Source organism: Galeopterus variegatus, unplaced genomic scaffold (assembly GCF_000696425.1).
Source record: "Galeopterus variegatus unplaced genomic scaffold, G_variegatus-3.0.2 Scaffold139, whole genome shotgun sequence".
NCBI classification, from domain to species: Eukaryota; Metazoa; Chordata; class Mammalia; order Dermoptera; family Cynocephalidae; genus Galeopterus; species Galeopterus variegatus.
The window spans coordinates 42,176-65,905 of record NW_007726250.1 but is presented as its reverse complement, the minus strand read 5'-3'; the positions used below and the strand labels follow the sequence as shown (position 1 = coordinate 65,905).

The window sequence follows — 23,730 nt, the reverse complement described above, 5'->3', positions numbered from 1 at the left end:
AGTGCTGAGTCTGGGGAAGCAGTTTGCTGACTGCTGTGCATTGAGAACAGACAAAGTGGTCCAGCTCACTTGTGGGGGTGGTTACTCAGCTTGAAGTTCTCCCAGATGTGGAAGGTGGACCTCACAGTCATTGTGGGCAATGTTCTCTTGGAGACAGATTCATTGCCAGCACCAGCTCTCCCAAAAGCCGATGGTGACAAGTCCCCAAACCACTCACCTCCCCACTCCCTTAACCTCCCCCCAGTGCTTAGACTCATTATGCAGTAGTTCCTGGAGGATCCTACCCAGGCAGGATTATCCCAGACAGCTGTAGCTGGGTCTCCATAATCCTAGAAATAGGGATCTGGTGGGATGGCAGAGCAATTTGGTCAATACCAGGTATCAAAAGCTGGCCTAGGAGCGACATGACAACTAAACACAATGTGTGAACCTGGATTGGAAAAAAAGGTTTGTTTAAATGACATTATTGAGACAATTAGCAAATCTCGAACATGAACCGTGCATTAGATAATAATATCAGGTTCCCAGATAAAATACAGGATGCCCAGTCACTATCATGCAATATTTGCAATTTACTTATACAAAAAGGTTATTTGTTGTTTATTTGAAATCCACATTTAGCTGGGTGTGCTGTATTTTAATGTGCTAAATCAAGCAATCCTATAATAATATTATATAACATAAAATCTCCTGAATTTGATCATAGAGAGAATGTCCCAAGAGAATGTCCACCTTCCTAGGAGACACACATGGAAGCATTTAGGGGCAAAGGGTCAAAATGCCTGTGTATTTCTACATGGTTTAGTAAAAATATTAACAGTGATAACAAAATTAATAGTAAGTGACAAAGCAAATGTGACAAAATGTTAGCTAACGATGATTCTAGGGCCAGCGGGTACAAGAGTTTATTGCAACATTCTTTCACATTTTCTGCAAGCTTGACAGTTTTCCAAAACGAAATTTTGGGAGGAAAAATCAAAACCCGACTTAGGAAGTCAAGAAGCCTAAGTCCAGGCAGTGAAGAGCAAGAGCTGACTAAGAGCCAGAGGGGTTGGGCAACTGCTCAGAGCAGGCTCTCTTCTGCTCATCCCAGTGTGCCAGGAAGCGTGCAAGGTGGGGTGAGCAAAGACCCAAGCCAGCCCTGCGCTGACAGTGCTATTTAGCAATCCCATCTCTAGGTCCCAGCCAGAGGAGGCCCGGGCAGTGCAGGGTCATCTGGTCATTTTAGTGAGCATTTCCGGCTTATTAACACTACTGATGGTTTTTGGCCATTGTTTCTGAATGCCTGTTCATGGGTATCTTTCTGTAAGGTGACTTGTTTTCTTCTTAACGATTTAAGAAGTCCCTTATATATCCACGTATTGCCTAGCGTATGGGATTTTTTTTCACTCCCTTTATGGAATCTTTGATGAATTTTAATGTAGTCAGATTTATCAGTCTTCTGTCTTTCAATGGTTTGTGTTTCTTTTGTTGTAAGAAATCCTTCCTTGCCCCGAGATATTATATAGAGATTATATTCTGTATTTTCTACTGAAAGTCTCAAAGTTTTGCCTTCTACATTTACATCTGGAATTGATTTTGTTATGCTGTGAGGTAGGGATCTATTTTCATTTCTGTCTTTGGGTACTTGCCCCCTGTTTGCAGACCTGTTGAGAGTCTTATCTTATCTTAGGCTTAGCTTAGAGAATGGACCCAGGGCAGGCCACGACACAGGGCTCCAGTAACAAGCTGTGGGAAGAAAGGGTCACTCATAAAAAGTGGTCCTGGGGCCGGCCCAGTGGCGCACTGGATAGTGCGCCGCTTGGGAAGCGCGGCGGCGCTCCCGTCCGAGGGTTCGGATCCCACGTATAGACCGGTTCCCGCTCACTGGTTGAGCGAGGCGCGGGAGCAGCGCCGAGGCTTGCGATCCCGTTGCCGGTCCCCGGTCCGGTACGGGGGCAACACTGAGGGTTGCGATCCGTTGCCGGACACGGAAAAAAGACAAAAGACAAAAAAAAAAAAAAAAAAAAAGGGCTCCTGATACAAAGGTAATATCCCACTACCCACAAAGACAGCAGGCTTGACAGGCAGGAGTTAGTCCTTAGGTGAGGTTGCAGGGAGGGAAGAGGACCTTAGTGAAGAAGGAAGACCCATGCAGGAGGGGCTCTGGTTTCAAAACCACGGTGATCCTACAGTGGTCCCATAGACACTCAAGACAGCTGGTGACTTGAGCTGCTTCCCAAAGTAGACCAGAAGTCAGGCTGGACAATGACTGGGGTCTGAGCAGAGACCCCGTAGCCCTTCTGCCTGCACCTGCCCCTGGACCACCAGCCCCTTGGCCTCAACAAGGCCCCCCACCTGGCTCTGGGCCTGAGCTCATCCAGGCTGCTCTGACACCCCCCTCCCTTGGGTCCTAGAGCAGTGCCCTGATGCATTTATTAGCTGCAGCTGGGAGCTCAGGGAAGTATCTAAGGAGAGGGGCAATCTGAGAAGGCAGGAGGGGGAGGGGGCTTGTCACTTCCTAAAGAAGGAAGCCCAGACCTTCCAGTGCATGTGGCACAAGAACATGGGCTCTGGGCCACACTGCTTGCATAAGTATTCAACTCTGCCCTGACTAGTGGTATGACCTAGGGGAGCTAACTTCATCTCTGGGCTTCACAGTAAATGGGATTCTAATGGTAATCTACACAAACAAGTTATTATGAGGCCTGGAGATGATGAGGCAAACAGTGGGTGCTCAATATGTGAATGAAATTTATCCTTCGCATGAAGTTGCATAGCCAATAATCAAGCCCATGACAATTTTCTCACAGCCTGTTTTGGTGGCCTTATCTCTTATGACGCTACCCCTTTCAGCTACATGGAACCACTGCTGTGTGCTGTGACTGCCTGCTCCCGGGGTCTGGTTAAACACAATATGGCCCATCATGCAGCCGTTAAAAAGAAGGGGGTACATCTGAAACCAGTGGGAAAAAAAGATGCCCAGGTATGTTATCAGTGGGATGAGGCAAGGTGCAGACCTGGGTGAAGCAGGATGCTTTTTTTTAAAAGATGACCGGTAAGGGGATCTTAACTCTTGACTTGGTGTTGTCAGCACCACGCTCACCCAAGTGAGCTAAACTGCCATCCCTAAATAGGGATCCGAACCTGTGGCCTTGGTATTATCAGCACCACACTCTCCCAAGTGAGCCACAGGCCAGCCTAGCAGGATGCTTTAATGCCACATTTAAAAGGATATCACTCAACATACACATGTACATACACACACGTATGTGCTGGTACATGCATGGGTTATTTCCTGTAAGGATCCATGGGGAGCTATTAACACCGATTCATTTCCGAGAAAGGGCCCAATGGAATAGGTAAGTTTTTGCTTTTCTTTTTATTCCTTCCCGTGAAATTGACATCCCCTACCAACACAGATTCGGTGTTGTCCTGTGGTGGCCCTGGATCACAGTGCTTTTCACAGATGAGCTCCACCTCACACCACCACTGTGCAGCAGGCGCCACTGTTATCCCCATTTTGCAGTTGAGGGAAGTGAGGCACAGAGAGGTTAAGTAGCTTGCTTAAAGACACACAGCAAGTAAAGAGTGGAGTTGGGGTTCAAACTTAGGCAGTGGCGGTCCACAGTCCCCACTTTTAGCTGCTATGTGACAGTCTCTCAATGTATTATTTCTGTCTATTTAAAAATTCATAGCAGCTTTCTGTGTTACAGGCCATTTCTTCTTTATATGCTTTTTTAAAAAAAACATCAACCAATGGCCTATGATTAATTGTTCCATTACCTGTGATTCTTATGGTCCATAGGTTGCTTCTGTCCCTCCCTGACCACAGCCTGATGGGAGGCACAGGTGAGGGAAGAACATGCTTTGGGAGTCGAGGGACCCCCATCCTCCTTCCAGCTCTGCACCAACTGCAGCATGACCTTTGCCAGGCCCCTTTCCCTCTCTGGCCTCAGCCTCCATCTGCAGAGCTGGGAGAAAGCCAGAGCTGATGACCTCCATGGGCCTCCTGCACAAGGATTCTCTGGCTCTCTCTGATCTATTTTTGCCTCACACCTCTCCCAGGGGCCTGTGGGCCTGAGCTAATTTCTCTGGCTGGCCCCGATCCAGGTAGCTCAGGTGGAGAACACCAAGCTAATGAGGCCAAGGTCATGGGCCACTTAGCGTCTCTTGGAGAAAACTGTGGCTTTGCAGCCAGACTGCAGCTCCCCCACCAGTGGCTGGGCTCAGGCACAGGCGGGCCCTTGGGGAATGATGAGAGCAGGGCTGGCTCCTGTGAGTCATCACTTCCAGTGGGAGCTGCTCGGAGCCCTGGCCCTAGATACCCTTTGTGACTGCAGGCCAGTGTGTCCTGAAGTCACATCTCCACACCAGGCTGACTCGAGGAGTATGTGGGGTGGGGGTGGAAGAGGACCAGACGGTTCATCAGGTGCATCCCCCTGCAGGCAAGCAGACCCACACCTGGTCAAGCCAAGGAGATGAGAACCAGTTCTGTTTATTCAAATCTAACGCAGAGGGTGTGTCCACATTCTCCATAGGCAACCTGCTGCGTGGCTTCCCTGCTTCCAGCATCAGACCCTCCCTCTCTCTATGTGAGCCATTTCTGGCGCCAAAAATGTCCCGACCCGCGGGATATTCAACGCAGACCCTGGAGGGGGGAGTGGGAATTGGATGGGACAAGAGACACGAGAAATTGAGACAAGACAGTATTCTGATCAAGTCTCGTTTATTGATTCTTAGGTTACATCTTATGGCAGTTATGTAAAGCATGGCCATCTGAGCAGATTGTCAAGGAGAAGCGGTCTCACAAGAAGGGGTGTGGAGCTTCAGGCCCCCAACACATTTCCACGGCAGTTATGTAAAGCATGGCCATCTGAGCAGATTGTCAAGGAGAAGCGGTCTCACAAGAAGGGGTGTGGAGCTTCAGGCCCCCAACACATTTCCACGGCAGTTATGTAAAGCATGGCCATCTGAGCAGATTGTCAAGGAGAAGCGGTCTCACAAGAAGGGGTGTGGAGCTTCAGGCCCCCAACACATTTCCACGGCAGTTATGTAAAGCATGGCCATCTGAGCAGATTGTCAAGGAGAAGCGGTCTCACAAGAAGGGGTGTGGAGCTTCAGGCCCCCAACACATTTCCACCAGCTTGTAATCAGAGGTGAGGTAGAATAGGACTTCTTCCTCTTTTATGTTTTTATGTTACTACCAGCTACAAGGGTAGGGGTTGTCTGTTTAGTTCTCTGCTACACTCCCTGGCACCGAGACCAGTGCCTGGCACAAATACAGTAGGAGCTTAATAAATATCGTTTAAATGAATCAAATTACCATTGTCCCGGAATGAGGCCGTGGACCACATTTGATTGGACGCAGCATCGCCAATGGGTTTTACTTGGTTTTTTAAAAATATTTCTATTTCAGAGTCTGGGGAAGCTTGTTACTTAGAAATTGTGTGAAGGCTTTAGGAAAAAATAATCCTTTTACAGTGTGCTATCACCTCCTGATTTGAACACTTTTCAAACGTGAGTTTTCTCATTCCAGGTTTTTTGGTTCAGTTCCATGAATACTTATTACTATTAATCATTATTATATAATTATTAGTTGAATTCTTACTATAAGCCAGGCTTTGGGCTAAACACTTAACATGTATTGAGTCACTTAATTCTTCCTTAATTCTTCTTTCTTTTTATGACAATTATACAAGTTGGGCAGTACCACTATTCCCACTTTATAGGTGAGAAAGCTGAGGTACACAGAGGTTAAATCATTTGCTCAACTTCACGTGGATAGGAAGTTCTGAAGCTAGGAGTCAAACCCCAGAGTCTCCACTCCTAATCACAACTAATGCTGCTCTTCAGGACTTCCTTTGCATGCAAGCATCTATCTAGAAGGCACTGGTGATTAAAAAAATGAATGAGGCCTTCAACAGGTGAATGGTTAAGCAAACTGTGGGACACCCACACCGTGGAATACTACTTGGTAGTACTGATACACGCAATAACTTGAATGACTCCAGAGTGTAAAAAGGCAATCCCCAAAAGCTACATACCATATGATTCCATTTATACAAAGTTCTTGAAAGGATAAAATTATGGAAATGAATAATAGGGTTAAATAGATTAGGAGATTGAAGGGAAGTCAGTGTGGTATAAAAGGGAGACACGAGGGGGATCCTTGTGATGATGAAAATATTCTCTATATTGATGTTAATATTCTGGTTGTGATATTGAAGAGGAGGCAAAAAAAAATATCATTTGGTACAATAAAATATAATTAGCTGCCTAGCGGATTGAATCTGTGTGTGTGAAATCAATCTGTGTGTGTGTTTGCATATATAGCACTTAAATGTTTAATTTACTTGCTAACACTTAATTTTTGCAAGATGTTACCATGGAGGGAAACTGGGTAGAGGGTATATAGGATCTCTCTATATTATTTTGTACAACTGCAAAATAAAAAGCTGAATTAAAAAAACCAAGGATGAGGTATGCTCCTGCCCTCAAGGAGCACATGCCTATGGAATGAGACTGCACATTTCAAGTGCCCTGGTGGTGGTGACAGAGAGGAGCCCAGCCTAGCAGGACAGGGAGGGCTTCCAAGGCAGTGGCAGTTGAGCTCAGTGGTCAAGATCATTAGCAGGTCAGAAATGAGAAAGTCTGATGCAGGCAGGACGGCACGAGTGAGCGGGTCTTCTTTCCCCAAAGACATCCCTGGGGCCGAAAGATCTCAGGACATTCTATTCCATCGCAAAAATGCATAATGCAGGCTACTTCCCAACTTGTTCATAAAAATGTTAAGTGACAGACCAAATGATCTCTTTAAATTGTTCTTCCACCTTTGGTGCCTGCTGCTGCTTATCTGGTAAAGAGCCCAATCAGAGAAGCAAATGAATGAAGATTCCGTTGTCAAACATCACACCAGAGAGCAAGCGTCTTTGTTCAGCCTGTCAGGATCATCTTTCACATTCAATTTAGTAAAAAGGCAGATGTTAATGTTTTTCCTGTTAAGAGATAATTTCTTTTTAAAGTGTTTGGTTTTTTTCTTGTGTGCCTAGTTCTGCTTTATATGCAATAACAGCTTAGTGGTGGAAAAGGGGAGAGTGTTGGGGTCAGAGGCCCCTGCACATGAGTCTTCATTCCACCACTTACTAGTTATGGTTGTGACCTTTAGTCTCCCTGAGCCTCAGTCTTTGGATCTCTACAATGAGACTCATAATATTCAACAGGCCAGTAATACCAAATTCATTAGGGCTGTGGTGGGAGTTAATGAGAGGACATTTGCCAAAGAACCTAGTATAGTACCAGATACATAAGAGGTGATTACAAGTGCTCAATAAGTGATATTCATTATTGTTAATAATTCTAGTTTGTATAAGGTATTAAAGACATCTACACCTTTCACAGCACTGTACAAATAGCCCACACTACAAATAGCTTTGCTTGTTTCAGCCAGAAGAGTCTAGGCCGGGCTGCAGTTACAACAACCCCCACATCTCAGTGATTTGCAGCAAAGATTACTGCTTGCTCAGGCTGCATGTCCGTCATGGGCCAGGGGCAGCTCCTGTTGTCTTCCCTCCTGGACACAGGATCATGGAGCTGCCAGTCTCTGGAACATTGCTGGTTGTCATGATAGAGGAAAGAGTTTTATATCAGCATTAAATGCTATGGCTTAGAAATGACACATTATTTCCATTCAAAACTCATCGGCCAGAACTGGTTACACATTCCCATCCAACCGTAAGGAGACCAGGAAGAATCATCCCACCAGGCATCTGGGAAGGGGGAAAGCCAGAAGCCTCAGTGACTACCACACTGCTTTTGAAAACCACTGTCCAGCCTGGAGAGATGGAAGCTCGGCTAGACTGTGGGAGGAAGGTAGGACCCAGAGGGGAGCAAGGCTTAGTATGAGGTGTAATGCTAAGTCAATGCGCAGTGCTGAGGCCAGAGGAACACTGGGCACCTTTCTCATCTGGGGCCAAACAGACCCCAGACCATTCTGCTCTGCAGGCAAACAAGCCAGTCCTGCTAGAAGGTGAGAGTCACGGGTTCTCAACATGGATGTGAAGCTGCATGAAATCTGTTTTCCCGATGGTCCAGTTTATGGGCAGAACAGTCACAAAGCAGTATTTTTTGGCTCCACCCTCCTCTGTTGGATTCCAGGAACTGTTCAATGCTTCTAATAGTTTTGGGAGCCCCCAGGCAGCATTTCTGGAGTATTCTCAACCTGCCTCCCTCGGCTCCTTTCTGTAGCCAGCCATTTGCTCCTCCCTGCCGGCTTTGTGCATCTCCTGTTACTGCTGACGTCAAAAGCAGCAGCTCTGCCAGCATGGTCCTCCAAGGTCCCCTGGGGCTGCGTATGAGCAGCTCCAACAATGTAGATGCCTGTGCCGACAGTGCCACCTCCTGTCCCTTCTGAGGCTGCTGCGAGCGTCCAGTGCTTCCAACGCCCCACATCTCCTATTGCAGCCCTGGCCAGAGGATTCAGCACGAGTCCTGGCACAGGGACGCCTGAGCAGCTGACACTGTAGTCTGATCAGTTTCCATTCTGACCCATGCTGATCTTTTAGGTTCTGGACCTTTGCATAAGTGGGTCTTCTGCCTGGAATACCCTTTCCATTACTTTCTTTCCCGTCCTCTTCATCCCTTGGTCAACCTTCAAGACTCCTCTCAAACATCACTTCCTCAGGGAAGCCTTCCTTGACTCCTCAATCACAGTCAAGTCCCCCTGCTACGAGATCTCTCCCCTCGGGGTTGGATTGGTGGGTAATGATGGAGGGTCTGGAAAAGCACCCACGGGTCAGACAGCTGTGTCTGCCTCTGTTCTCCATCTGCATGGATGACGCACACCTCTCTTGTGCCCGGGAGAGTAGACATTTCCTTGCCAATGCAGACCGGTGCTCACTGGGGGCCAGGGAAGGCACCCCCACTGAATGTTCTAGGCATGAGTTACCCAAGAAGCCCCTCATCCCCCAAGAGCCGGTAGTCAGCCCAGTATTGATCCTAATAAAAACAATAGAAACCAACAAAATCCAGAGGAAACTCAGGAAAAGTACACCCATCCAGGCACATGCAGTTAAATTAGGACCCATTCTTATTAGGGAACACTATGTAGGTGTTGAAACAATGGAGCAAGCATAAAATACAATTAGCAGCCTGTAACACCAAAGTAGAAAACTGGCTGGCTGGTTGTGCACTAAATCTGACCAGACATTGTGTGTCCGGCATGTGCGTGCATCTGTGTGTTTGCATTTGTGTCATTTAAATATTTATTCGCCAACATTTAAATTTCAGAAAATGTTGCATCAAATAATCTAATTCTGGGATCCCATTAGACATGAGGTAGGAACAGGAGGCCCTCACTCCCACTCCGTAGCTGTCCTGGCTGGATCTGGGTAGACAGCGTGAGTGTCCAGGTCACCGCAGCTCCTGTCTGCCTCTGCGGGGGTCTGGGTTTGCAACATCTGCTTTCCCCTTACCGCCCCCTCCCCCCCAGCCCGCTGAGCGCCTCCTTCTCCCACCACCACTCAGAACCTCACTAGCTGCTCACAACCCTGGGGGGTGGGGGCGGTGGCCGTGTAGGAGACTAATTCCATCTATCAGGTGAAAAAATAGGCCCAGAGAGGGGAAGTGACTTACCCAGGGTCACCCAGTAGGTAAGAGAGAAAGCCAGCTCCAAACATTTCAACTCTAAACTTTAAGGGAAAAAATGTGATTTTAATAATCCAAAAGTTTCTAAAGTAAGAAATGGGATTCTATCCCATCCCCAACTAATTGTCCCCTACCGCCAGTTGCAGCCTGGTTTGTGTCCTCCTGGGTTTGCTTCTACATCTACACAGAGCTCTAAGCTCACACTCCTGTAGTTATGCTCACATGTCTTCAATTTCATTTTTGATCTTATGATCACAAAGCTGGGGTCATGGCACAGACACCATTCTGCAACTTGCCTCTCTCACTCCCTATGTCCGGGCCATCCTTCCAATTTGGGACACATGGGATGGCCTCTTTATTCTCCCATCACCCCATGGGCCTCAACAGAGGGCCAGGCAAGGGCCAGGGAGGCAGAGTCCTTTGATCCACCTGCCTAGCCTCCTGTCACCGGACCCTGAGCAAGTCACTCCCCTCCCAGAGCCTCAGTTTCCCCACAGGGCCTGGCACAGGGAAGGTGCTCAGAGAAAGGAAATGTCTCTGAACCAAACTCTGGGCTCCTTGTATCTCAAAAGAAATCTTCCTTTATCAGACCTCAGCAGCAGCACCCTGGAGACAGTTCTGACCCAGGCCACTTGAATGGTGTCCCCTAAGCCCATCCCCTTGGGGCCAGGCCTCTGGTCTTTGATGTCCCACCTCCACCTCCTGTGCTTCCTCCAAAGTGCCCAGAGAAATGCACTTGCCCCCCAGCTGCTGCCTTCTGGGGTCACCTGGCTATGCCCCAAGTGGTCTGAAAACCCCTGCAGAGCCTGGAGAATCCTTAATCCCCCACCTCCCCCTCCACCCTTCAGGGGCACAAGGATATGGAAAGAGCAGCTTAGGTTTGAATCAAGGCTCTGTGACCTTGAACGAGTTATTTAAAGTCCTGTGTCTTGGTTTCTTCATTTGTCAAATGGGGACAACAATCCTTTCCTCAAAGGATTATTTTGAAAAAGAGGTGAGAGGGGGTCTACGCTCCTCCCTACCCCCTGGGATCACTGACCTATGAGATGCAGCTGTTTTCACCTCTGGTGATGCCATTTGCCAATCCAAGGACCCCTGCTACTGAGTTATAACCAGACCCTCCCTCTAGTATCCATGATACACCCAATGGCAAGCTGAAGTCATGTGGAAGAAATAAATTGGCCGGGCTCCACCTCAACCTCAGCCGCACCCCTCGGCTGGCCAGCCCAGATCCACCGCCCAGCCTCCTTTCCTGCTGGGGACCTGCTGGGGTCTCCCAGATGTCACACAGGCCGTCAGTTTCCCTCCCAGTCCTGGCACTAACTAGCTGCATGGCCTTCTTACTTGTCCAGTGTGGGCTCATCTCTGACTGCTCCTCCTGCGCTCCAGCCTCAAACCCCAGCGCATCACTGGCTCTGAGTAGGCGGCCTGGAATATGACAGGTGCTCAGTGAATATGCTGCGTGTGGTTGACTTTTTTGTTTTGTTTTAACTCAGATACCTCTAGTGAAATGATATCAGTAAAATGTAGGTGTTGGGAAAATATAGGAAAATGGTCAGAACCACTCAGATGTTCAGAGTCTTGCTGAGCACTTGATATAAATATGCACATGTGCCCAGGTGTTCCTTGGTTATTGTCTAATGTAATTGTGTATGTGCACCCAGGTGTCCTGGGTTATGGACTTAAGCATAAAGGACGAGTGGCTCTGATCCACCATGCTGCCCCCCACCCCTAGGATGCCCCTGGGGGGGGCCGTGGGGAGGCCACTACTGCTGCCGGAGGCGGTTGTTGCCAGGGCCCCGGGACCCTCTGAGAGGCTGCCACCACCACCAGACCTATAAGCTGCTGCTGCCATTGCTGAGGACTGAGCTCGTGTCATCTGCCAACAGCTGCCGGGATCTTTCCCAATTACCTAGCATGGATCTGCGTGTAAGGGGTCTGGGGACCCAGCCTGGTGTATGAGGTGTCTGGGGACCCAGTCTGTACAATGGGTTTGAAGGGTCTGAGCCCTAGCCCTGACAATACAAATTGAAACTTAGTATAAATAAAATAATGAAACATTTTGGCTTTAGTCATGATTCGCCTTACTCAACAACTGGCGTAGTTGTGTAGCTTAGTGGGTCTCCCCAGAACATTAAAGCTTTGAAGCAAATCTGGGGCAAGTTCACACAAACGGCCTTCTTAATATGTGAAGACTTGGCAAAAACTGACAATCTACAGGAGCACAGGACCGCCTTTTTCCCTCCATCACCAGCTGTCCTGAATAGCTTCCAGCTGCCCCCTTCTATGTAAGCCGTGGCTGGTTTAGTGGCTCCAAGAACTTCTGAGCTTTCCACGATGTGAAACGTTCGGTGAAGCCACAGGTGCAGATGAGGACGGTGTGAAGACGTTTCCCGCTGTATTCAGTGGTGGTTCATCAGGAAGGCTACACCCTGGACCTGATTTTAATCGTGATGAAAATACTCTATTAAAAGCAAAAGCTCTCCAAGACCTATGTCAAAAGTTCGAATCCCTGGGGCTGGCCCGTGGCTCACCAGGGAGAACGTGGTGCTGACAACACCAAGTCAAGGGTTAAGATCCCCTTACCGGTCATCTTTAAAAAAAATAATAAAGTTTGAATCCCTGCCAGCCACCAAAAAAAAAAAGTGCAAAACAGGACCTACACTTTGAAGGAAGAATCAGGACTTGGGGCTTGAGGAGACCAACAGTGATGGGTTGTGATGTCAGCTTGAAATGCTGGTGGAGGTTTAACTGGGGAGGAATTTTTACCAGGATCTTTGGTTTGGTTAGCAGTCCATTTATGAAATTCCATCGGTTTTGAGGGGTCTTTTCCAGCCTCACTTTCTCATAATCCCTGTTAGTTGTGCTGGATACTTGTGCAGAGCTTGAAGCTTCAGGAGCTCGGACCCGCTGTCAGAGCAGAAACAATCGGGCTGAATTGCTGTTCCTGAACGCCACGCGTCTACCTCCCTGCTGCCAGGGCTGTGCCGGTCCCTCTACTGAGAACACTTGATTCCATCACCGGGAAAAATCTAGGTCATCCAAAGCCCAAACCAGATGAAACCTCCACTGAGAAACCCTCCAGATCCTTCCTGGTGGAGTCGACTGTCACCAGTGTGGTGAGTCCCTGGGACTCTGGGGTGCTTTAATCTAGCCACACACCCCTTTTCTTGTCTGTCTCCCTCTGTGAGCGTATGGTGACTGGACTGCGGGCTTTTCAAGTGCATCTGTGTCCCCAATGCCCTGGGCACAACCTGGACGCAAGTAGGCAGAGGTGGATTTTTTTAAATGGAAGTAGAAATTAAAAAGCACTCTTTGCTGGACAATGATGTGTGAATGGACACAGAAGGCTGTAGGAGCCTGTTTACAGAAAACCCGGATTTTCTGCAGCAGCTTATCTCTGGCTGACCACATGTCCTTTCTCTTGAAACAGAGGAAGCCGAGGGAGTGGTGAGTGTTCCAGCAACCCCTATGGGTCTAAGGAAGGAAAGCAGCTCCCATTTCCTGCTTGATGGCTGTGGAGAGAAGCGATCACCTTTTGCGGTCTTATTGTGCTGAGCTCTTTAAAAGCAGTTTTGTATTTAATTCTCACATCAACTCTAGGAGGAAGGTCCACATTTTATAAATGAAGGCTCAAAGAGGAGAAAAACTTACCCAAGATCTCAGAGATACCGAGAGAAATAGAAATACAAAGTTGGTGACTATAACTTTTCTGATTTACCTGCAAGGGTAAGGAGATGGGAGTGGAGCTGGAATACAGAGGCCCAAGCTCACCTTCCCCATAAGGGCCTGTTTCACTAGGATGAAACATGGAGCTTCCATGGAGCATCCTGAACCCTCACTAGCCTGTGAAGGAGGGACAGGAGGAGGGGTGAGTATTATTACATACAGTTCGCAATGCACTCACTTCTTTATTAATTACCTTTTTTAGGAGGGACAGAATTATCTTGTGTAAGTAGGAAGACTGAGGCAAAGGCAGGGACAGTGGCTTGCTCAAGAGCACACAGCAAGTCAGTGAAGGAACTAAGGCTCAAAATCAAGTTCAGGTAAATTCCTGACAAATGGACTCTCCTGCAGATTAGAACCATATACTCTGTACAAAATACAAAACAACTACTTCAGGGCTCAGGGGAATGAACAGAAGCAGAAACATTTTGAGAGGAGTCAAAATATGAAGAAAATGAATGGGTACAGGGTGAGTGCTTCATTTTTTCAGATTTTTCTTGAGGGCAGCTGTGGTCATGGTACAACTCAAAGTGGCTAAAACTCCGAGAGAAAGCCCACCATCTTTCTGGCCTGAGGAAACCAGAGGACAGAGCCCAGGACAACCATGACTGCTGGAGAGTGAGGGGAAATTGTTAAAGGAGAAAGCCAAGGAAGGAAAACTCCAAATTCTGTGTATAATCTCTGCCCCAGTGTCTGACTGATCCTGAACTATATATGCATGGAGCAGACTAAAAGCAGTCTGAAATGAGGTCTTAGCTGCCTCTCATGACAGACAAAATAAGGTTTGCAGTTGTAAGCATAACCAGATTAATTGCTAAAGCAAAAAATTAAATCATTGAAGGAATGTAACAGAATTCATAGTCTCTTCAACACAACACTCATAATTACAGGATATATTAAAAAATTACTTGACATGGAAAGAGCAAGGAAAAGGTAACCCATTCTCAAAAGGAGAGACAACCAACAGAGGCCATCCTTGAGATGATCCGGATATGAGAATTAACAAATGAAAACTTAAAAGCATCTATTATAGCCATGCTTTACCAGATAAGGAAAAATACATTAATATGAAATAATAGGAATCTCAGCACAGAAATAGAAAATGCAAAAATAGAAGCAAAAGAAAAAAGTTTGAACTGAAATACATAGTATCTGAAATTTCACACAGTGAATGAGTATACTCAATAGCAGATGCAGATGGCAGAGGAAGAGTGAGCTTAACATAGATTTTTATAAATTATCCAATCTAAAGAAATGGAAGAAAAACACTAAAAAATAAACAGAGTTGCAGGAACCTGTGGAGAAACATCAAAAGATCTAAGGTAACAGGTAACTGGAGAATTGGAATCCCAGAAGGAGAGAAAAGACAATGAACCGAGGAAAAAGTATTTAAAGAAATAATGGCTGAAAACTTCCCAAATTTGGTGAAAGAGATAAATTTACATGTCTGAGAAATTCTGTGAACCTCAAATAGAATAAACATAAACAATATCACCTAGGCCAACCAGAGTAGAACTCCTGAAAACTGGAGATAAAGAGAAAATCTTAAAAGCAGCCAGAGAAGATAACATATTACAAACAGGGAACAATGACAGAGAACTTCATATCAGAAACTATGGAGGTCAGAAGACAGTGGAAGAACATCTTTGAAAGGGCTGAGAGAAAATCCTGCTAATTCAAAATTCTACGTACAGAAAAAAATGTCCTTCACGAAGGAAAGCAAAATAGTGACATTTCTAGATAAAGGCAAGTTAAAAGAATTCATTACCTCCTGAAATGTACTGTAAAAAAACACAAAAAGCAAATTCCTCAGTTAAAGAGAAATGATACAAAATGGTAGATCAAACCTCCAGAAACAAATGAAAAGCGTCAGAAATTATAAATATCTGAAAAGACTATTTTTTCTTAATTTCTTGAAAATACGTGTGACTTTTTAAAGCAAAAAGTAAAATATCATCTTGTAGGGTCTATAATGTATGTACATATGACAACACCAACATAAAGGATGGAAGGGGTGGTAAATGTTCTTATTCAGCTGCAAGGTTTCTATGTTTATTAAGTGGTAAAATAGTAACTCTAAGTGAACTGTCAGAACTTAAGGATGCAAGAGGGAATCCTCTGCAATTATGGGAGCCTGGAAGAGAAGCATCATAATCACACTGAAGATCCAGGCAGGTCCACAGAGGAACTCACTCTGTGCTGAGTGAGTCATGAAGGAAAGGCAGGAGGTGGCCAGGTGAGGGAAGGCCAGGTGTGCAGGATAGCAGAGGGAAGGGCACGTATAGAAGAACAGAGAAGGAACGTCCTCGTGAGTGTGGGGAAGCTATGAGCATTTCAGTGTTGTTGGATGTCTTAGTTCATTTTCTGTTACTGTAACAATACCCGAATCTGGGTAGTTTATAAAGAAAATATGTTTATTGGGCTCATGGTTCTGGAGGATGGGAAGTCCCGGACATAGCAGCTGTTTCTGACACGGGCTTTCATACTGCACCATAACAAGGAGGAGGCATCACATGGAGAAAGGACAAGAGCATGTATGTCCACTCAGGTCTCTCTTCCTCTTCTTATATGGCCACCAGTCCCATCGTGGGGCCCCATTCTGATGACCTTATCTGATCCTAATTACCTCCCAAAGGCCCACCTCCAAATACCATCAACATATGAATTTGAGGATTAAGTTTCCAACACATGACATTTGGGGGACATGTTGAAAATACGGCACTGGAGCAGAAGGGGTGAGGCAGGGACAGGGAGAGGGTGAACATGGAGAAGCTGTGGCTAGAAGCCTGTATCCCACTGCACTGTCATTTGTGTGTGCCCACCTGAGTGCCCTATCTTGACTCCGAACTCCAGACCAAACAGGACCCTTTCTAACTCATCTTTATGTCCCCAGGACCTAGCAAGCGTTAGGCACACAGTGGGGTGGGGTGTCAATGAGTGTTTAATGAAAGAATGAATGAGTGAATGAATGAATGAGGTGGGCTTCCTTTCAGATCCACTTCTCCACCTCCATTCTGTGTTCTTCTGCCAACATTCACTCATGCTCACCCCTCAACTTCATTTTGGGGCAACTTTCTCCTAGTTCTTTCTGTCATTTGCTAGACTTTAGCTTTGTGACCTTGGTGTCAGACATGATGATGGGAGAGATGCAGATCCCCATTAGACATCATTTAAATATTCGTAAGAGCTGAGGCTCTGGACGGCTGGATGAACCTGAAGACAAGCCAGAAAAGGCTCGAGCAACAGACTTGTTGAATTCAAACTCGAGGTGTAGCAAGCTGGATGACAGGTGTAACTCAGGTTAGAAGAGCCACCCACCCCATCGCCGTGCCTTCCCAAAGCCACGTTTCCCTAGGCCTTTGAGCTTTCGGTCCTTGGGAAACTTGTGCAGCTTCAGTGGCAGCTGGAACATTCCTTCCTGCAGCCTCTGTCTATCAGAGGCTGATCTCACTGCTGCAGGGTCCTGCTCCTTCTCAGGCTTGGATAGGGTTAACAGTGTTTTCTGGATTAGAGTACTTTCCTTCCTTGTCCTTTGTTTTTACTTCGGGATGTCGGCACTGGTTTCCCTAATATATGCCTCTGGACTCCATCTTGGGAGGTCTATCATACTGAGACACAGCAAGTCAAGAAGTTCTGGATCTGCCAGAGGCTCCCATTGTGGAAACAAATCCAGCCCCCACTTACTTCCTGGAATGGGGTGACTCCATAGGGAAGTCTTCTCCCATCAGGTGAAGATTTGACTTTGGCCTGAACTCCCCCCATCGTTCCCCTGCCTGGTCTTCTTAAGTGTGTCCCATCTTCTCTGGACCTTTTTCCTTTCCTGTGCCAGCATCCCCCTGAATATGCTTCTCAAAGTACAGGCTGTTCCTGCTTCCCCATCTACATCTGTGTACCACGAAACTCATGAATTAACCTCTGAAGTCCTCTATTCTGATCTCCCAACTCAAATCAGCTCAGGTCTCAGCTGCTCCCTGTGGGTCTCATCAATTCCTATCTGTAGCCTCCAGAAAGTGCCTCTGATCATTTTCTCTATCCTAGCCCCTGAGTGGGGCTTACATGTACCCCTTCATCCTCTCTGGCTCCTACCCCCTGCCAAATCAAGCAGCAGTTCCACACTCCTGTCCTTCCTGATCCCAGTTCAAGAGCAGTTGGAGGGGGACGGCTGGGTTCTTGCCCGTTATGTCTGACCTGGTTGGCTTGCACACATCAATCTTTCTTCTCAGGAAATCCCCCCGTTCCTCCAGCTCAATCACCAGGTCACCCTTCTATGTGCCAGTATTAGACTTTCCCATCTGTCTTTTAACTAATCTCATTCCTCCCTGATTCTCTTAGCAACCAGATTCCTGGATACGGGCTTTTTAAGTTCTCCTTAGCTGCTGGGTTTCTTAAAGTCCCACTGAGATTTTTTGCTACCTCAAGGATGATGGGGACAGCACAGTGCTTGCATGATAAGGGCCCCCATCTCCTCGTCTGTTCGCTGGTGCATCCCCCCAGCCCTGAGGTCAACATAATGAATTTTACAGAGCCATGTTGGCACCATGTAGTGGGGGAAGGGTGGCTTCAGCATCCCATGGTCATCAATCTGAGAGGCTAGCCCTGGTCCAGTTCTTTCCTTGATGGAGGATGACATTCAAAGAGGAGACAAAGAACAGAATTTGGGGTGGCTGATCTACTGCTGCCTAGTGATACCTATTGCTAACCACCTGAAGGCTTCAGATCACACATCTGAGTGTTCCCTACCTCTCGTGGAACCCAGCGGGGCTTCTTTTTTTTTGTCTTTTTTCGTGTCCGGCAACGGATCGCAACCCTCAGTGTCGCGCCCGCACCGGACTGGGACCGGCAACGGGATCGCAACCCTTGGTGCTGCGCCCACACCTCGCTCAGCCAGTGAGCGGGAACCGGTCTGTATGTGGGATCTGAACCCTTGGCAGGAGCGCCGCCACGCTCCCAAGTGGCGCACTGTAGCAGTGCGCCACCGGGCTGGCCCTAGCGGGGCTTCTTAAGTCACAGTTTGGGTCTGTATCCACAGGATGGATAAAGGGTAGCGAGGAAAAACAAAAAACAGGAAACCAGGCTGTGAAAGTCGATAACTGTCCCACTTGCCAAAGATTAGGAAGCCTGAATAACAATACGGTATGCCTGTTTTGAGTAGCGCTTTAAATAGAAGTGGACAGAATAGAATAGTCTCTTTTCACCATAATCAAATATCTGCTTTGGCCCCAGTCCCAGCTACCACAGCCTCACTATGAACCCTGGAATCCCCACATCATCCCTTGGTCCCCAAATCCTAGTCCATGGTGTGCATCTTCTCTGCCTAAGATGTGCTCCAATATGTGGGGGGTGCTGGGCACAGCTTTGTTCCTTGAGTTCTGCCAGGCACCCCCTTCCCTTCCTGGATTTCCTGCTGTGGTCACCAAGCACACAAGAACAGTCAGCACATGGGAAGAAAGAAAGGCAAGCTCACTAATGCTAGGAAAACGTCTGATGAATTCTCTCTCAACCCCAGTGTAGAAATTCTCTGGTAACTAGTCCTGGAGTGAAAACCAGGCCTGGGTCCAGCTGGATGAGGCTTCTCCTTTCCCCCCCACAGGACCTGAATGGCTGGCCCCATGGAGCTATATGACAACCATTTATCCACGCAGCCATGTACAAGGATGCCCAGCCAGCCTCCCCTGCTGCCGGATGCTGGTGGAGAACAGATGCAGAGGGCAGGTGAATGGGAGTGGAAGAGGAACTGGGAAGAAGGGAAACCAGGTGGGTCAGAGAAGGAAAGAAGGAGGAGAGAATTGAGGAGTCCCGGGAAGGGGAAGGCCTTGATCTGCTTCTTAATCCGCGTAGAGGTAGGGAGTGAGAAATGGCTTCTAAGGCTCAGCCCCCTGCCCGCTAGTAGAACACAGCCACCATGGCTTCAGAGCCGGTTTGCAGCTCCCTCCCTCAAGGAGATACTAGTAAGGAAGGAGATCAGAGGGCAGAAGCTTCTGTTCCTCTCCACGGCCCCCCACGGGGCATGAGCAGCAAGCTCCTGAAAAGACCCCCTCGAGGGTGCCTGGCTGCTCAGGCCCAGTCCCCCTGGTGCTACTGTCCCCTAGCCATGGATGATGGCTCTAAGGTCCCATTGGGCCAATCAAAATCTCTCTCCAGGAAATTTGAAAACCTGAACCAAAACCCTCGGAGGCAGAAGGCCCTGGAGCTGAGGTCTGGAGGGAAGCAAAGCAACTCTGCTGAGGTCCTGAAGGCTGTTTTTAAAATTGTGCCTGTGTGTGCGTGTGTGTATGCATTTCTTTAATTCTGTGAGCTTTCTCTCTGGATCATTCCAATAAATGCCTCTATTCTTGAGTTAGCCAGAGGATTTAAAATTTTTTTTTTTTTTTTTTTTTTGTCTTTTTGTCTTTTTCCGTGTCCGGCAACGGATCGCAACATTCAGTGTTGCCCCCGCACCAGACCGGGGACCGGCAATGGGATCGCAACCCTCGGTGTTGCTCCCGCGCCTCGCTCAGCCAGTGAACGGGAACCGGTCTGTATGTGGGATCTGAACCCTCGGGCGGGAGCGCTGCCACACTTCCCAAGCGGCGCACTATCCAGTGTGCCACCGGGCCGGCCCCTAAAATTTTTTTAATTTGTTTTTGTTTGCACTTGCTTTCTTCTTTGTTTTGCTTTATTGGTGTTCTGCTGGACATAGAAATTGGTACCAAAGAATTGGCTGCAGACCACAGACCCTCAGGAGCACCAGTGTATATGGAACTGGTTTTAGGGGTGGACAGAGCAGAGGTGACTCCCCCCACCAGCATTCTGGGTAGCACCTGCTGTAGGAGCCAGACGGTTGCTTCGGACAAACACCTCACTTGAAATCTTGAAATTTTTCCTGAAGGCATGAAATAAATTCTGGCTGTTGTTGTTTTCAGCTGAAAGACTCTCCTATAAAAAGCAAATTCAAAGATTGGTTGTGTAGGTTTCTGATTCATATGATGAATTTGATCCTAACTAGCCTCTTTTTTTAATTTTTATTTATTTATTTATTTTTTTGGTGGTTAACCATTGCGAGGATCTGAACCCAAGGACCTGAGTGTTATAAGGCTATGCTCTAACCACCTGAGCTAATCAGCCAGGCCTCACTAGGTCTTTCAAGTGCAAATTAGGGCACTGATGGGAAAAGAGTGGTGCATTAGTTTCCTATTGCTGATGTAATAAATACCACAAATGGAGTGGCTTAAACCAATACACATTTATTCTCTTAACAGTTCTGGAGGGCAGAAATCCTAAAATCAAGGTGTTGAAAGGGCTTCACTCTTTCTGGAGGCTCTGGGAAAATCCATTCCCTTGCCTTTTCTGGCTTTTAGGAGCCAACTGCCTTTGGTGGCTCTTGGCCCCTTCCTCCATCTTCAAAGCCAGCAGCACAGCATCTTCCAGTATCTCTTTCTGCTTCTGTCATCAAACCTCATTTTCTTCCCTCCTACCCTACTGTCTCCCTCTTTTAAGGACCCTTTGGATTACATTGGGCCCACCTAAATAATCTCAGATAATCTCCCTGTCTCTGTATTCTTAACTGGATCACATCTGCTAATTCCCTTTTATTATGTAAAGTAACATAATCACAAATTCAAGGGATTAGGACATCTTGGGGGATGTGGGCATTATTCAGCCCACCACAAGTTGCATCTAGAAAAGTGCAGAAGGGATATCTGAGGGGATTTGAAGAATTCCAATTCAAAACCATATCTAAGGGCTCTTCTGATGTGTGGCCTTTACGAAAGGCAGCAGTACTGCTCTTGGTTGCTAGACAGCCAAAATTCAAAGTCTGTGTGGCCCCGAGTATGCAATGCAGAATAGAAAGGAGTTAGACACTGAAGCAAGAGAACATAGTCACTATTAAAGCTCCATATATCTGGAGACAATTTGTGGGGGTGGAGTCCACAGGGCTGAGAAAAAAACCTGCTGAACCAAAATTCTATATACAGAAAAAATATCTTTCACAAATGAAAGCAAAATAATATTTCTAGATAAAGGAAAACTAAAAGAAGATGGTACATAATTTTGCATTCATTATCATGATTGTCCTCAGCTGACACCATTTGCTCCAGCCTCAGGCCGTGATTCTGACTGTTCCCAGGGTTGGGTATGCAACCCTTGACTGAATGCTGCTGGCCACCTCCTTGTGACACCAAAAAACCAGAAAGTACATGGCATGAAGAAGAAGGAATCAAAGTGTGTAGGAAACTGTAATGTCACATTTGATTTCTCACGGACTCCCACCCACACTGTGTTTCCTGCCAGGGCCCAGGAGACCTCGCTCTCCTTTGATGGGGGACTAAATTCATTACTAAGAACCCTCTAGACTGGGGGAGGAACTGGGACCCTGATCTCTTTAGGGTGGAAGAAATTCTAAAAGGCCAACCCCAGGGGAGGCCGATCTTGGCCGGAAGGAATATGAGTGTGGGCATCGTGGGAGGCAGCAGAGAGGGCATGAGGTCAGGGCCCAGGACAGGTGGACATGCAGAGACCCCGGCAACACAGCTGATGACAGTCCACTTTGTGAAACCCCAAGTCTGTTGAAAGACCAGACATAGGTCATCATGCTGGATGGTCCCTGCTTATCACCTAATTCTCAGACCTGAGTCATAGGACAGACCCAGAGCCCTTAAAGGAAGTGGAGTCCAGGAGTGTGAGAAAGGCCCTGGCAGACACTATAAGTGCAACCTGGGAACATTCCTCCTATCTGTTCTGCCTGGACCTGGAGTATCCCCTCGGGTAACAGTGCACTGGCTAAAGGAAACACAACATACCCAGGTCTGTTGGATACTGGCCAAATCTACACTAATTCCTGGCACCGCTAAAGACTCAGAGTGCCGCTGTGCGTGGCTGGTTAGAGGGGGATGAGTAATAAACGAATGCGTGATTTGACTTTACCTTCCAATAGGTCGAGTGGGTCCTTCACTTTACCTGATCATCTTTTTTGGGTTCCTGAGTATGTAACTGGAATGGGTGTATTCTTGGAAGCTGCAGATTGTTTACCCAGACACATGGATATGGAGGCTATTCCAGAGAACATTCCAGTGAATGGTCAGTGAAGGCCATTGGGTTTTACATCTCTACCAATATATTTAAATCAAAATCAACACCAACTTCTTGGAAGAGCTACAGAGATTGGTGCCATCATCAAGGCTTAAGGGGGACAGGAACAGAGCTTCCTACGACACATCTATTCACCTCTGCAGTTTGGCCAGTGCCCAGCAGTGATGTGTCTTGAAAAACAAAGGCAGGAGCTCATCAGACAACTGGCGTAGTTGTGTAGCTTTACAAAGGGTCTCCCCAGAACATTAAAGCTTTGAAGCAAATCTGGGGCAAGTTCACACAAACAGCCTTCTTAATATGTGAAGACTTGGCAAAAACTGACAATCTACAGGAGCACAGGACCGCCTTTTTCCCTCCATCACCAGCTGTCCTGAATAGCTTCCAGCTGCCCCCTTCTATGTAAGCCGTGGCTGGTTTAGTGGCTCCAAGAACTTCTGAGCTTTCCACGATGTGAAACGTTCGGTGAAGCCACAGGTGCAGATGAGGACGGTGTGAAGACGTTTCCCGCTGTATTCAGTGGTGGTTCATCAGGAAGGCTACACCCTGGACCTGATTTTAATCGTGATGAAAATACTCTATTAAAAGCAAAAGCTCTCCAAGACCTATGTCAAAAGTTCGAATCCCTGGGGCTGGCCCGTGGCTCACCAAGACGTTTCCCGCTGTATTCAGTGGTGGTTCATCAGGAAGGCTACACCCTGGACCTGATTTTAATCGTGATGAAAATACTCTATTAAAAGCAAAAGCTCTCCAAGACCTATGTCAAAAGTTCGAATCCCTGGGGCTGGCCTGTGGCTCACCAGGGAGAACGTGGTGCTGACAACACCAAGTCAAGGGTTAAGATCCCCTTACCGGTCATCTTTAAAAAAAATAATAAAGTTTGAATCCCTGCCAGCCACCAAAAAAAAAGTGCAAAACAGGACCTACACTTTGAAGGAAGAATCAGGACTTGGGGCTTGAGGAGGCCAACAGTGATGGGTTGTGATGTCAGCTTGAAATGCTGGTGGAGGTTTAACTGGGGAGGAATTTTTACATGACAACACCAAGTCAAGGGTTAAGATCCCCTTACCGGTCATCTTTAAAAAAAATAATAAAGTTTGAATCCCTGCCAGCCCCCAAAAAAAAAAAGTGCAAAACAGGACCTACACTTTGAAGGAAGAATCAGGACTTGGGGCTTGAGGAGACCAACAGTGATGGGTTGTGATGTCAGCTTGAAATGCTGGTGGAGGTTTAACTGGGGAGGAATTTTTACCAGGATCTTTGGTTTGGTTAGCAGTCCATTTATGAAATTCCATCGGTTTTGAGGGGTCTTTT

General features: G+C 47.1%; 1 long non-coding RNA gene across 1 annotated transcript; it reads left to right on the top strand.

Annotated features, from left to right (window-relative positions):
• Positions 1–18,906: 18,906 nt before the first annotated feature.
• Positions 18,907–19,690, top strand: LOC103605381. Its single transcript, XR_551789.1, has 2 exons — positions 18,907–19,104; positions 19,492–19,690. It is a non-coding gene; the product is annotated as an uncharacterized LOC103605381 (long non-coding RNA).
• The last annotated feature ends 4,040 nt before the right edge of the window (positions 19,691–23,730 follow it).